The 13936-nt window shown below is 40.5% G+C and overlaps 1 long non-coding RNA gene across 1 annotated transcript; it reads right to left on the bottom strand.

Annotated features, from left to right (window-relative positions):
* Window positions 1–1984: 1984 nt before the first annotated feature.
* Window positions 1985–3790, bottom strand: LOC147516674 (uncharacterized). Its single transcript, XR_015213719.1, has 2 exons — window positions 3747–3790; window positions 1985–2367 (listed from the first exon to the last, which is right to left on the bottom strand). It is a non-coding gene; the product is annotated as an uncharacterized LOC147516674 (long non-coding RNA).
* Window positions 3791–13936: the final 10146 nt, after the last annotated feature.

The raw sequence follows: 13936 nt of genomic DNA, 5'->3' as shown, positions 1-13936 counted from the left end.
AATTAATATTATTGATTTCATTACCGCTTAGACTATTTATTATGCTCGGACATAGTTCTTGTTGATATAATTCTTTATCAAGGCACCACCATAATACTTGGTCAGTTTTGTGTACTTTTGCTAGAAGAGAGATTTAAACTGCTAGTAAACTGAAAGTAGAATTTTTAGACTTAGCTCGTGAGACTTGAGCTTTATACCCATTCTTTGGAGAGTTCTTACGAAAAATCGGAGTCTTAATGACTCAACATCTTTCAGTTCTTTATGTCGTTGTAATATAGTCTCATTATTCATTGATTTGGTTAATCACGAAGTGACATCAACTAGGGAGATAGCTATTAGGTCGTGTAGTCTATTTGGAACAGAGTATCATACTAATAAGTCATGTAGTGAACCTATTCAGCCTTTATCCCACCTAGTAGGACTATCATGTTAAACCCTTTTGAGCCTTACAATAAGCTATTTTCTTTCATAAAACCATTTACCCTTTACCCAACTCCAGACAAGGAGTATAGCCAAAAACCTTTATCAGCCATACCCATATGTTTCTGAGAATACGACGGGAACAAGGAGGAAGAAAGAGCACAAAAGGAAGATTACAAGGAAATATCAAAGCGATACAATGAAGACCATCATTATGTTCTAAGTGAAAGAAGCTAGTGGAAAACAAGCATATCCAGTACTAATCAAGGATATACCACTAAGTTGGGGAAAAAAAAGTTGAACAGAATGGATGGAAAAACTCAGACAAAGGAAGAACTTTCTCTGCAATACAAAATTTGAAGAAATCTTCTAAAGAATGAAGCAAAACCCTTAGTGTTTTTCAGAAACAACATTTAAATCCTTTTTACCTTTCCTTCATAAACCAATACCCAAGCCAAGTTACAACCCATGACTTATCATTACAGTATGGTACGAAGTCTAGAATAGGTGAAAGGATGCTAAAGTGAAGGACCCAACACTTCATATGTAATTGACATTCTTTCCATGAGACTAATTTCATCCAGAAGTCCGTTTTTCAAGGTAGTATGTGGGATGTTCGTATTCATTACTCTTTTCCCCACATACATGAGGTAAAATAATAGACCATCTTCTGAGAGATTCTTTTCTAAGAGTATGACCAGTGAGAATTGAAAGTCAAAATTATATGTCTAAAGGTAAACTAGGGATTCTGTTTCTTGGATAGGAGAGTATAGGAGATTGATTGAGTACACACATAAGCCTTGATTGAGAATTTTGTCAATTTTTACTATCTCCCATCATAATCTATAAGTCTTTGCAGCAATGTAGTTAGCAATGGAGACCGTCTATTGGAGTAAGCACTAAGTGGGTAAGAAATTTCTCTCTCAGAAAAATACTATCATTCTTGAACATGCTATTGATTAATTTTGTGGGTATATCACCGAAAACCCCTCACCGAGACTATAACTCGTCCTTTTTTGGGGAACTTAAAGGTTTAAAGCCTTGTTGCATATGGTAAATGCAATCGTGATGCCTCTTGAAAAGTGAGTTAGGATTTTATTTTTGTTATTAGGATGTGATTTTGATCACTTATCTATTTTTTTATCTTATTTGCTAAGAGACTAGCAAAAGGCTAGTTAGGAGTTGTGATAAGTGCTTAAAAAGTGTTATTTAACCCTCGATTATGCCTCTTGTTTAGCCATCTTAGTGGACTAATAGTTTTTGTAAGTTATGTTTTATGATTCTACAGGTCAAATAGAGAGTTTTGTGGAATATTAGAGAAAAAGGGGTAAAACGGAGCAATTCGGAGCATTAAGAATCACATGGGAAGCCCGTGGACAATCATGGAGAAGGCCAAGGAATTGGAGCTATTAAAGATGTGACTTGGACTTGCACGCCCCGAGACCCCAACACACATCCCGGGGCGTGGAATGAATCTCGAGGCGCAGACACCTATCCCGATTCTACCGAATTTCGCAGTTTCCTTTGTTTGATCGACGTTAAGAACCCTAAAAACTGTCATAACTTTGTCATAAACCCCGGACATCTTATAATTCCCTTCCAACAACCATACATACATCCAACAACCATATATACTACACTTAACTCTAACTACTACAGGGATATGACGATATAACTACAAAACAAGGAGAACCGGATTGCCAAATACGATTATTACATCAAAATGACCTAGCTCTCTATATATACAACAAAAGAAGGAACTATCTCTATACATCCAAAGAAAAGAGCTAGGCTCATTATATACAGCAAAAGAATAACCTAGGTCATCTCTATACAGTCCAAAATATAAACTTGACTCTGCCTCTCGTCAAGCATGGGGAAATCCTCCCAAATCACCATACCCGTCATCACTAGGGTTAGGGAAACCCTCCTCCGCAACTGGCTCGTCTGAAATGTTAAGTAGGATGAGCAAACAACTATGCCCAGTAGAAACGCACATAGCCAATAAATAGTTTACTTATAGAAAACATTTAAAACATGCAGGGTTTCTATAATAGTATTCAAATATTGTGACTAGGTATATATACATCACTAACTAGCGAAATCCCTCTTGACATGCTTCATTGATATATAAAATAGAGTTTTCACAATCATCATACAACTATTGTGGCGGCTGATCCTATTAGAATGGTGAGGGTACGACCGGGTACTACTTTGACCCGCAAGGGCAATCTCGGTTCAAGATTCCCGGTGTGAACCATGCACCGTTGTTTTCCCCCGATTTTACCGGCGGGGAGATGAAATGCCGTTGTTGTGTTCGTACACACAAAATCCCCAAAGCTTTTAGGGCTCGGGTGGGCCCCGTGACCCGACCCCCATACGGGGCTGTCACCTAACTTACGGGTGGTCAACCGTTCGACGACCACTGAGACTGCTTTCGGGATCCCCGACACATCCGAGTGGACTAAACTCTCCTCCTCCTCGCGTCTAAACCTCATCGAGGTAACATGTAACCCCACTCAAGCTAATCACCATACAAATGTGACACTTCTGAAGCATGGTTATCTAGAAAAGTAGAAAAGGAATTCCCGGACTACATCCGGTGATGCATCCCTTTAAAGGTGGCCCACCACCTCGAAGGTGTACACCACGGAATCCTGGAATCCTAAATGATGCTGCCGTCTCAAAATGCGACAACGGTTCCTTCTTTATAGGAATTCACGGTTCCTTTTCTAAATCTCCTCGTGATAAACATAGTAATATCTATATATATATACTCAGATTACCGATTATTTTCAAATACTCTAGTTACATATCTAGTTTTTCTTTTAAAATCTGTTGATTATATAGGTGTGAGTTCTGGATTTCCCGAAATCGAGCAGAACAACCTATGACTCCCAAACGGGCCAGTCATAGTAAATAACAACCGATGATTCCCAAACGGCGAATCATCGTAAATAACACGACCATCCCGGGACCAATCCAGAACTTCGCACCTAGTTACAAACAACCGGGTAATCCTTACCCGCATTACAAAATCCATCTCTCTCTCCCTTCTCTGGAGACAAGAGACGCGAACCTTTCCCCAAAACCAGTTTTTCACTTTTAACCAGAAAACAATCCCTCGCTACCCCGATTTTACAGAAAAAACCATTTCACGCGAAAGCTATCCATATACTTAATTCATATCGAGGAAAACTACAATGCAAAAACATGAATATCATATATACATGCATGGTTGATACGCAAACTATTTCTTAACATTTTAAACAACTCAAATCATGCATGAAAATAAGCAGACTATATATTGGTATGTAGGTTCCTACCTTAGCAAGCTCCGTTCTCCTCAAGCCCACTTAATGTAATCAAGCTCGCTTAATCAATCCCCTCAGATTTACTCCTACACATCATATATATATACGTCGACCATTAGAAATTATCGAACGAACGAGAATTCTTATATAACGTAAGTCGAGAAGAATCTCGACACTACGAATTTGGTTTTGGGTATTTATTTTTATCTAACTACGATTAGCAGAGCTCTGGGCCATTTAAACCTTTATTACTCGGACCTGATCTCTACGGCTATTTCAGCCATGGCAGGCCCTCATATCTACGCCAATCCTATCCCATCCCAATTCCAATTCCAAATTTTTAACTACAACCCATTCTACACCTCTCAATTAACATTAATTCTATTAATAAAATCGGTGGGTGTTCCTTATCCCTCGGTCATTACTCAATCAACTCTTATACAGTTATAAATCGACATAAAATCCTTTGAAATTGTAATGAATAATCAAATTCTTACCGAAGTCGACCAAGCAACAATCGCTCCTAGCTCATGGCTCCACCAAAATTGCAGCTCTCCTTCTCCAAACCGAAGCTCTTGCCGACATCAAACACCCTATTCAATTAATTCCCTCCATACACTCCTATCAAGTCGAAATCAAGTTTACACTATCGATTGGAGGAACTACTCAACTGTCGCGCCACATTTTTTCTTCGGTATGCTCGAATGCACTAGCTACTCCAAGCGCTCTTTGCCGAAAATACCACACCCCGTTCGATATCTCCATCAATGCATCACAATCTATCACCATCGAAGTTTAAACTAGTTATTTGAAACCATTAAACCCACCCGGCGATGACGACGAAATCCAAGAATTTTCGGCTACACCATCAAGTTTCACTCCACTCCAGCTCGTCCATCACTCTTCGCCGACCTTCAACACCCCCAATACACTCAATTAAAATCGAGATATCGATTCCATCAACAATTTAAATCAAATCGGCACATATATACTGAAATCGCACTCACCTCTTTCTGCGATTCGACGAAATTCAAAGAGTTCTTGCATCTCCACACTCGAATTCCACGATTTCTAAGGTTTGGATGTTTAAATTGTTGGTTTGAATCACTGAATTTGGGGAAGAAGGGAGTTTCTCTCCTAGGGTTTTGAAAGGGCTTAAAATTGGGAAGAAGGTGCGATTTTTTTTGGATTTCGCGAGTTTAGTTTTTCTTTGTTGGATTTTCAGCGATTTTTCGTTATTTTGGTTTCCACGATTTCGTGGTTTCTATTTCGGCCGATATATTTGGGCCCAAGCCCAATATATCCTAATTAACCTTAACGTCCTACTTAGACTCCTACCCCCACTAATTCTACTTAGCGTCTTGATTATTTTTCGGCCCATCCCGCTAAATTTAGTCTTCTATATTCTATCTCACCGCAGGCTATACAATAACCTACCCATGCGTGTAAGCTGTTAACTCGTGCCAGCTTCGACGCGGAAAAGCCGCTAATCGACATTTTTGTCAAATTTTTCGCCTATGGTTCACTTACCTAACGTGACTTATGAGTCGGAGTCAAGTTTCGGTAAGTTACGTACCTTTGAAATATAAACCCGACGACCAAATTACATAACAACCCTGGATTTGATATGAAATTTACGAAAATACCCTTAATAATAATTCAGGACTTTACATCCTACCCTCCTTAAAAGAAAATTTCGTCCTCGAAATTAAATCATACCTTATTGCTCGAACAATTCTGGATATTGTCGCCTCATATCGGCTTCTTTCTCCCAGGTTGCTTCCTCTACATTGTGATTTCTCCACAAGACCTTTACCAATGGAATGACCTTGGACCTCAGTCTCTTCTCTCTCGCATCTAGGATCTGAACTGGCCCTTCCGGATAGGTAATGTCTTCTTCCAACTCCAATGATTCCAAATCGACAACATGTAGTGGATCCGGCTCATACTTGCGTAGCATCGAGATATGGAACACATTATGGACACGTGATAGCCTTTCTGGTAGCTCGAGCTTATAAGCTAGCTCAGAGATCTTCTGAATAATCAGGAATGGTCCCACATATCTAGGTGCAAGTTTCCCTTTCATCCCAAATCTCTGAATTCCCTTCTTCGGAGATACTTTCAGAAATACCCTATCGCCTTCATAAAATTCCAAGGGACGTCTACGCCTATCCGCATAGCTTTTCTGACGACTCTGGGCTGTGAGCAACCGATTACGTATCACTCTAATCTTCTCGGTGGTGTCACTAACCATCTCTGGCCCCAACATAATACTATCTCCGGTTTCAGTCCAGCAGAGAGGTGTTCTGCAAGGTCTGCCATACAACGCTTCAAACGGAGCCATACCAATACTAGATTGGTAACTGTTGTTGTAAGCAAACTCAGCCAATGCCAAATGAGTCTTCCAACTACCCCCAAAATCAAGCACGCAAGCCCGAAGCATATCCTCTATGATTTGGATGACTCTTTCCGATTGCCCATCGGTCTGCGGATGAAATGCTGTACGGAATTTCAGTTTGGTCCCCAATTCCCTTTGAAGACTTCTCCAAAATGAACCGGTAAATTGAGTACCTCTATCTGAAATTATAGAGAGTGGTGCCCCATGCAACCTCAGTACATCTGACACGTAGATCCTACTTAGCTTTTCAGCAGAGTAAGTAGTCTTAACAGGTATGAAATGGGCAGACTTGGTCAGTCTATCAACAATGACCCATATAGAATCCATCCCCTCACTGGTCCTCGGTAACCCGGATACAAAATCCATGGTTATATTCTCCCACTTCCATTCCGGAATCTCCAGAGGTTTAAGAAAACCAGGTGGTCTATGGTGTTCAGCTTTCACTTGTTGGCATGTGGCACACTTCTTAACATATTCTGCAATGTGTCGCTTCATGCCCGGCCACCAAAACTGACGACGTAGATCTCTGTACATTTTGGTACCACCAGGATGAATGGTATACTTCGATCTATGGGCTTCAACAGTGATAGTGTAGAAGAAACTTCAACAGTGCAATGCTTCTTATCAAAATGATCCACTTTCTGCTTCAGAAGACTCATTTCAGTTTCTAGATTCTGTTGTTTTTCCAAAACTTCTTTAAGCTGATTCTCTAGTAACTGATTTTTCTGGGCAGAAGTCTGTTGTTCATCCTGAAATGTAGAGTTCATCTTCTCAAAGTATGATACTCTCTCTGCCAATTTTCCATTCTGCTCACTTAAATCCTGAATTTTCTATAGAGATTCCAAGAACATGGCTAGCAACGCTTCTGTGGTGGGGTTCTCAGGTTCATTATAGTTTTCTGTAGATTGAGCACTCTCAATTGTATCTTCGAATGGGAAGGATTCTTGTATCATGATATCAAGGAAGTACACCTCTCCACCTTCGGTGTCATCACAATCCTTATGCAACAAGTGAAAGATATTTATGTCCATGGACATCTTACCAAAGTTGATCTTCATTTCACCGTTGTGACAATTTATCAAAGCTTTTGCGGTAGCGAGGAAAGGTCGGCCTAGAATAATTGGTATTTTATCAAAGGCTTCCTGGGTGTCTATCACAATGAAATCCACTAGATAGTAGAAATCGGCTACTTGAACAAGAACATCCTCAACTATGCCTCTGGGAATCTTGGTAGAGCGGTCAACTAACTTCAATTTGACTTGTGTAGGCTTTAGGTTCTCCAGGCCCAATGCTTGGTACACATGATATGGCAAGAGATTAACACTAGCACCAAGGTCTAAAAGAGCATTACCCGTGAATTTTTCTCCTATCTTGCATGATATTGTAGGACTTCCCGGATCTTTGAGCTTGACCGAGCTTCTTGATGGATAATAGATGTTGTTTGTCCAAATTAGAAACGCCGCTTTGGAACATGAGTACTTCTTTTATGTTGCATGCATCCTTCAAGAATTTGGCATATGATGGCAATCGCTTGATCGCTTTGAAAGGGGATATTGATATTATCTTTCTCAAATGCCTCCTTCATCTCTAAAAATTGCTTGTCCTTTTTGCTTTGAGCAAAAAACATAGGAAAAGGTGCCTTTGGTACAAACACATCAGTATGTGTTTGCTCTTCTTTCTCTTTGGCATTCTTGCATATCTCGTCTTGGTCATCTTGACAAATGGGAGTGGAAAGGATTTCCCCTACTTCCTTTTGAACTTTATTTTAAATCTTGACCGATTGCTCTGTATCAATGTCATCATGAGAAGGTAAGTCAACCTTGTTGTCTATGTTCAATCTTGATCTGAGAGTAGTAACTGAGCTGATATGATCATAGAGTTTATCAGTACTAGAAGTTGTCCCAATGTGGCATACATCTTCACTCTTCGATATTGGTTCCAATAAGCTAGGTTGAGTGGCTTGTGTCTTTACAGACAAAGCAGTAGTGAGTTGGTCGACCTTAGCCTCTAGAGACTCCATTCTAGAACATTGACTTGCCTGAGATTGTTGGAGATTGAGCTGAGACTGTGCAAGAAGCTCTAGAACACTTTCAAACTTCTGATTTTTCTGTGATAGCAAAGTAATAACACTCTCCAGGTTGGCAGGTGCGGCATAATTTCTCCCAGGATCAGGTACTAACTCTCTACTTGTATTGGAATTCTGCTGAGAGTATAATTGTTGTTAAGGAACCAACTGTGAAGCTTGACCTATCTGTGGAATATAACTTTGATCTTGAGAACCTGGGGGTCCAGCGTTCTATCTCCAATAATTGCCTTGATAGTTATTACCACCTTGGTTGGGCCTCTGAAATGAGTTCACATTGTACTCTCCAACTGATGCATGTTGATAGTAACCAGGACATTCTAGAGTTGCATGAGAAGTGTCCAAACAGACTTCACAGTATCGGCTAGCTTGCATGACTGGGGGAGATTTAGCTTGAGACTTGTTGATCTTTGAGGGATTCATAGAGAACTGGTCAAATTTCTTACTCAGAGTTTCAATGCTGGTGGCCAGGCTGGCCAATGTAGACTTCAGTTCTTGATCTGCTTGTTCATGTACTTGGTAACCAAATTGCTTTGGCTCCCCCTCCCTGCTAGCGACATCCTCGTTGCTAGTAGTCCATTGTTGTGTTTCTTCAACTAAATTTTTGAGAAAGTTGTAAGCTTCCTCTCCATCCATTGATGTAAACTGGCCTTTGTGCATTGACTGTATCATCTGCTTGTTCATCATCGAGAGTCCTCGATAGAAAAAATGAGCCAGTGTGCTCTTGTCATATCCATGATGTGGACATGAGACTAGCAGATTATTGAATTTCTCCCAGCTTTGATGATATTCTTCAGTCACCTTCCCTTTGAAATTATCACGGCTTGGCGCATGGCATCTGTCTTCTAGGGTGGGTAGAACTTGTTCATAAACTTCGTTCTCAACTTCTCCCAGTTATCTATTGAATTGATTGGCTGTGCAGTTAACCATTCAGAGGCTTTACCTTAAAGTGAGAGCGGAAAAAGAATCAACTTGATACTCTCATCTTTGATATTCTGGTTCTTGAAAGTTCTGAGGATTGATAGAAATTTGTTCATGTGAACATATGGTCAACATTAATGCGAACCATTGAACTTTGGAAGCATAGAGATTACAGATGCTCTAAGTTCAAACTGGTTAGATTCTGTCTCTGGAAAAACAATACTGCTTGGTGGGTCTCCAATGATTGGCGAATAGAAATCGCTCAGCTTCTTCCTCTGTTGTGCTTGCATGGGTGGGATAGCTTCAGGATTATTGGTGTCCAAAACACCTCCATCATTGCGTGCGGCCATTGTATCAATCTCGTCCAAAACACCTCCTTCATAAACCAATACCCAAGCCAAGTTACAGCCCATGACTTATCACTGCAGTATGGTACGAAGTCTAGAATAGGTGAGAGGATGCTAAAGTGAAGGACCCGACACTTCATATGTGATTGACATTCTTTCCATGAGACTACTGTCATTTAGAAGTCTGTTTTTCAAGGTAGTATGTGGGATGTTCATATGCATTATTCTTTTCCCCACATACATGAGGTAAAATAGTAGACCATCTTCTGAGAGATTCTTTTCTGAGAGTATGACCGGTGAGGATTGAAAGTCGAGATTATCTACCTATGGTAAACTAGGGATTCCGTTTCTTGGATAGGAGAGTATAGGAGATTGACTAAGTACACACATAAGCCTTGATTAAGAATTTTGTTAATTTTTACTATCTCCCATCATAATATATGATTCTTTGCAGCAATATAGTCAGCAATGGAGACCGTCTGTTGGAGTAAGCACTAAGTGGGTAAGGAATTTCTCTCTCTGAAAAATACTATCATTCTTGAACATGCTATTGATTAATTTTGTGGTTATATCATCTGAAAACCCTCACGAGACTATAACTCGTCCTTTTTGGGGAACTTAAAGGTTTAAACCCTTGTTGCATATGGTAAATGCAATCGCGATGCCTGCGAAAATGAGTTAAGATTTTATTTTTGTTATTAGGATGTGATTTTGATCACTTATCTATTTTTTTTATCTTATTTTGCTAAGAGACTAGCAAAAGGCTAGTTGGGTGTTGTGATAAGTGCTCAAAAAATGCTATTTAACCCTCGATTATGCCTCTTGTTTAGCCATCTTAGTGGACTAATAGTGTTTGTAAGTTATGTTTTATGATTCTACAATTCAAAGAGAGAGTTTTGTGGAATATTAGAGAAAAAAGGGTAAAACGGAGCAATTCGGAGCATTAAGGATCACATGGGAAGCCCGTGGACAATCATGGAGAAGGCCAAGGAATTGGAACTATTAAAGATGCGACTTGGACCTATTTTAAAGCCTATTTGGAAGCCTAAGGCCAAAGGATTCGTTGCTTGGACCAAAGCCCGCAAAAGAGGATAGAAGGATAGAGCAGAAGAGACAAAATAGACTTTCGCGTCTGAGACTCATGGATCGTGAGTCCGGACTCAATGCTCAGATCTAGGGACGATGGATCATGAGTCCGGATGCATTGCTCGAGTCCGAGATGCATGGATCATGAGTCCGCACGCATGAATTACATCGCTTACCAATTCCTTCCGGTTTTTGGAGACGGTTAGACTCTGAAAGAAGTCTATTTGTATTAGGAAACAAATGACGGTTTGGAATGCTTCTAAAGCTCATTGTAACCTCTATAAATAAAGGACCTAAGTGCCTCATGTAATTTGCCAATTCACTTATACTCTTGTCTCCATAACTTGAGGCAGAGAGAGATTAATAATAAAAGATCGGTTTTAACTAGCTGAGTCTTAATAAATTAGTCTTTATAGTCTTATGTTCTTTGACTCTTCTTCTTCTCGTTCTTCGTGTTCTTCCTTCTTTATGGAAGGCTAATCTTCTCCTTCAAGGGAGAAGATGAAGCCGGTGCTTAGGGTTTGTTGATTCTTATAGTTCATGGTATTCTCCAATCAGGTTAGTTCTTTATGTTTTTAGTTATTAGTTCCATTGCCTGCACTGTGGGATGGAAGTATAGATTAAGGTTTTTATTTATTGCAATCGAATATCATGCTAGTTTAGGGTTTTATTTATTGCAATTGAATATTTGCTAATGACATGCTTTTATTTATTGCAATTGAATATAATGCTAGAATAGGGTTTTATTTATTGTAATTAAATATTATACTATTTTTCTCTACTTTTCTTCTAGTTGTGTAGTGTTTTAGAGTAAGGGAAGTATTCCTTGTGTTTGCCTTAGATGGTGATTCATTGAATAGCTGCCCAAACTCACATAAAAGAAAAGAAGATACTAGTAACGTGAACATAGGAACAACCTTAAGTAGAGTTATTCGTTAACGATGTTTCGTCCAAGAGGGCATCGACACTCGCTCAATTGCCTAATTGTAGTCTACTTGTGAGAACAACCATGAAGCAAAAGGTCATTAAATCAAAAGTATTGGTGGATTCTAATCTCTTGAATTCCCTCTCCTATAAATTATCAATAGTTTAGTTTAGCATTAGAATCTACAGTATCTATAATCGTAGTTTTTAATCCCTCAAACCCCTTTCCAGTCATGTCCTTCATATAAACATACACTTAAAAGTGGAACGATACCCTACTCATCATTTACTTATTGAGGGATAATTAGGTTTTGATACGCTTCTATTTGTTCAACGACCATCATCTATCTATATCATCCATATACCATCTCACACACAAAAAGAGGCAGGTCAACATGTACCTTAAAGACGACCTAACAAAATCAAGCAGTACATCGGGACTCGCACTATGCAACATAGGTCGTCAAACAACAAATCAGTAGCAACAAAAGCAATCGCATGCATACTTCAAACCAACTTCAACAAGTAAGTAATTTAAATATTTCTACTTCAATACAAAATCGGTTAGATACCAAGGCCCCCAGGTTATCCTAGGAAAACGACCTGAGTATCCCCATCAAAAAATAATATTGTATCTGTATCAAGAACAAAAGTTGTTTAAGTATTATTTAAAGACCTCCCAACCCAAAGACAAGCATAAGACGTTCAGAATCAATTCACACAAAGAGAGTATCCACATTCAAAGGGTCCAGATCAACGCCATCTACAACACTAGAACTGGTAGCCTGATCAACAACAACTTCAGAAACAACAGAAGGAACAGCTGGAGCAACCGGTGGCACAATGACTTGGTCAGATGGAAGATCAGATGGTCTATTAGCATATACACCAGCATCTGTAGCAGACACTGTTGCAACCCCACATTCAATAGACATCTTAAGGCGATCATACTTATCCAATGCCTCAAGATAATCATCTAACAAAGACGCATAATATCTCCACTCTCCATCAGATCCACCAAGTCGTTGTATGCGCCTCATTTCGTTCAAAGAACGGAGCGCAAAATTCTCTTACACTCATCAACCCATTGTTGAACCTCCAACTTTGCGGAATCCAGAGCGGGTTGTAACAGAGCCACTTTATCACCAAGCTGTTGCACCTGATCCCTCAGCCCTGCAACCTCCATTCTCTCCACCTGCTATTCAGCCACCAGTCTGCTACAAGTTTGCTTGTTGACATCCAGCTACTTTTTGTAACGGTCGGAGATAGACGTCATATCTTTCAGCTTCTGATACATTGCCAGAACCTAACAAACAAGACAACAAATGTAGACATTAGAAGGGATCAAAATCAACAAGACCAGAAAGGAGCAAGCTCAGAATGGAAGAATACTCACAAAGCACAATGACCATTCTATCTCCACAAAGTTCACATCCAAACCGTTATTACCATCCAGCTTGTGCCTATCCCCGGCAAGCGCAATACTCTCCAACAACACCCCACCAACCAAAGGAGACTTGAAGCTACAGTCACCATTCACAACAAACTTCGGCAGCAGACTGTAGGGGTCTTCATGCGTAACCAGTCTATCAAGGACATCATTATCACTCTTCTTACTTGGGTCCGTACTTTCGACCCCCCCTCGCTTTCCAGCCGGTGCTCACCTCACCAACTTTCTCCTTTCCACGGGACTCAGCCAACCCAGCATCATGAACCAAATCAATTAGGTTCATCCTCTTCAGAGGAGCCCGACCCAAAGACAAACGACCTTCAACAGATCTAGGTCGGTCTTCAGCCTCAGTACGGGCCTTCTTAGCCCCTTCCGACTCAACCACATCAAAACGCCTTTTCAGATTAGGCTTCCAGAACGAAGTGGGAGCATCACCCTCCCCACCAAAGATCGCACCGCTGCGGCCCCAAAGATTCCAACACCCGCATCTCCAGAGGAGAAGCAGTTGGATGCAGAATGATCTGCATCACCATAGGAGAAGCGGTTGGATGCAGAGCGCCCTCCACCCCCTAGCTCAGAAAGTTGGGATGCCAAACGATTTGCATCACCTAACTCAAAACGTTGAGTCACCCAACTCAGGACGTCTGGAAGGTGTCACCCCTCCAGTCGCCCTCACTGCTCCAGAACGGTGTTCAGCGACCCCACCAGACTTCCTGGCTCCACCAAAACGGCTATCACTAGCACCTCCACTCCGTTTCACTTCAGAAATAGGTGCTTTCTTTTGACTCTCCCTCTCCATGGCAGATTCCAAGCTAGAATCAAAAAGTTCAACTATAACCTTACAAGCCCTAGCTTTTTACTCCAGCCTCTTACGGTTGATTTTCTTCCCTCCACGCCTCTTAAAGTAGTGCGCAACCTCCCCCAACAAAGCCTACTTATCCTCCAAACTCAAACAAGCAAACCTTTCAATGACACCATTTTTCGTACGATCGC

The sequence above is a fragment of the Coptis chinensis genome, chromosome 2 (genome assembly GCF_015680905.1).
Source record: "Coptis chinensis isolate HL-2020 chromosome 2, ASM1568090v1, whole genome shotgun sequence".
NCBI lineage: Eukaryota > Viridiplantae > Streptophyta > Magnoliopsida > Ranunculales > Ranunculaceae > Coptis > Coptis chinensis.
The sequence above is the reverse complement of the archived record's forward strand: the minus strand, read 5'-3'. Positions and strand labels throughout refer to the sequence as shown.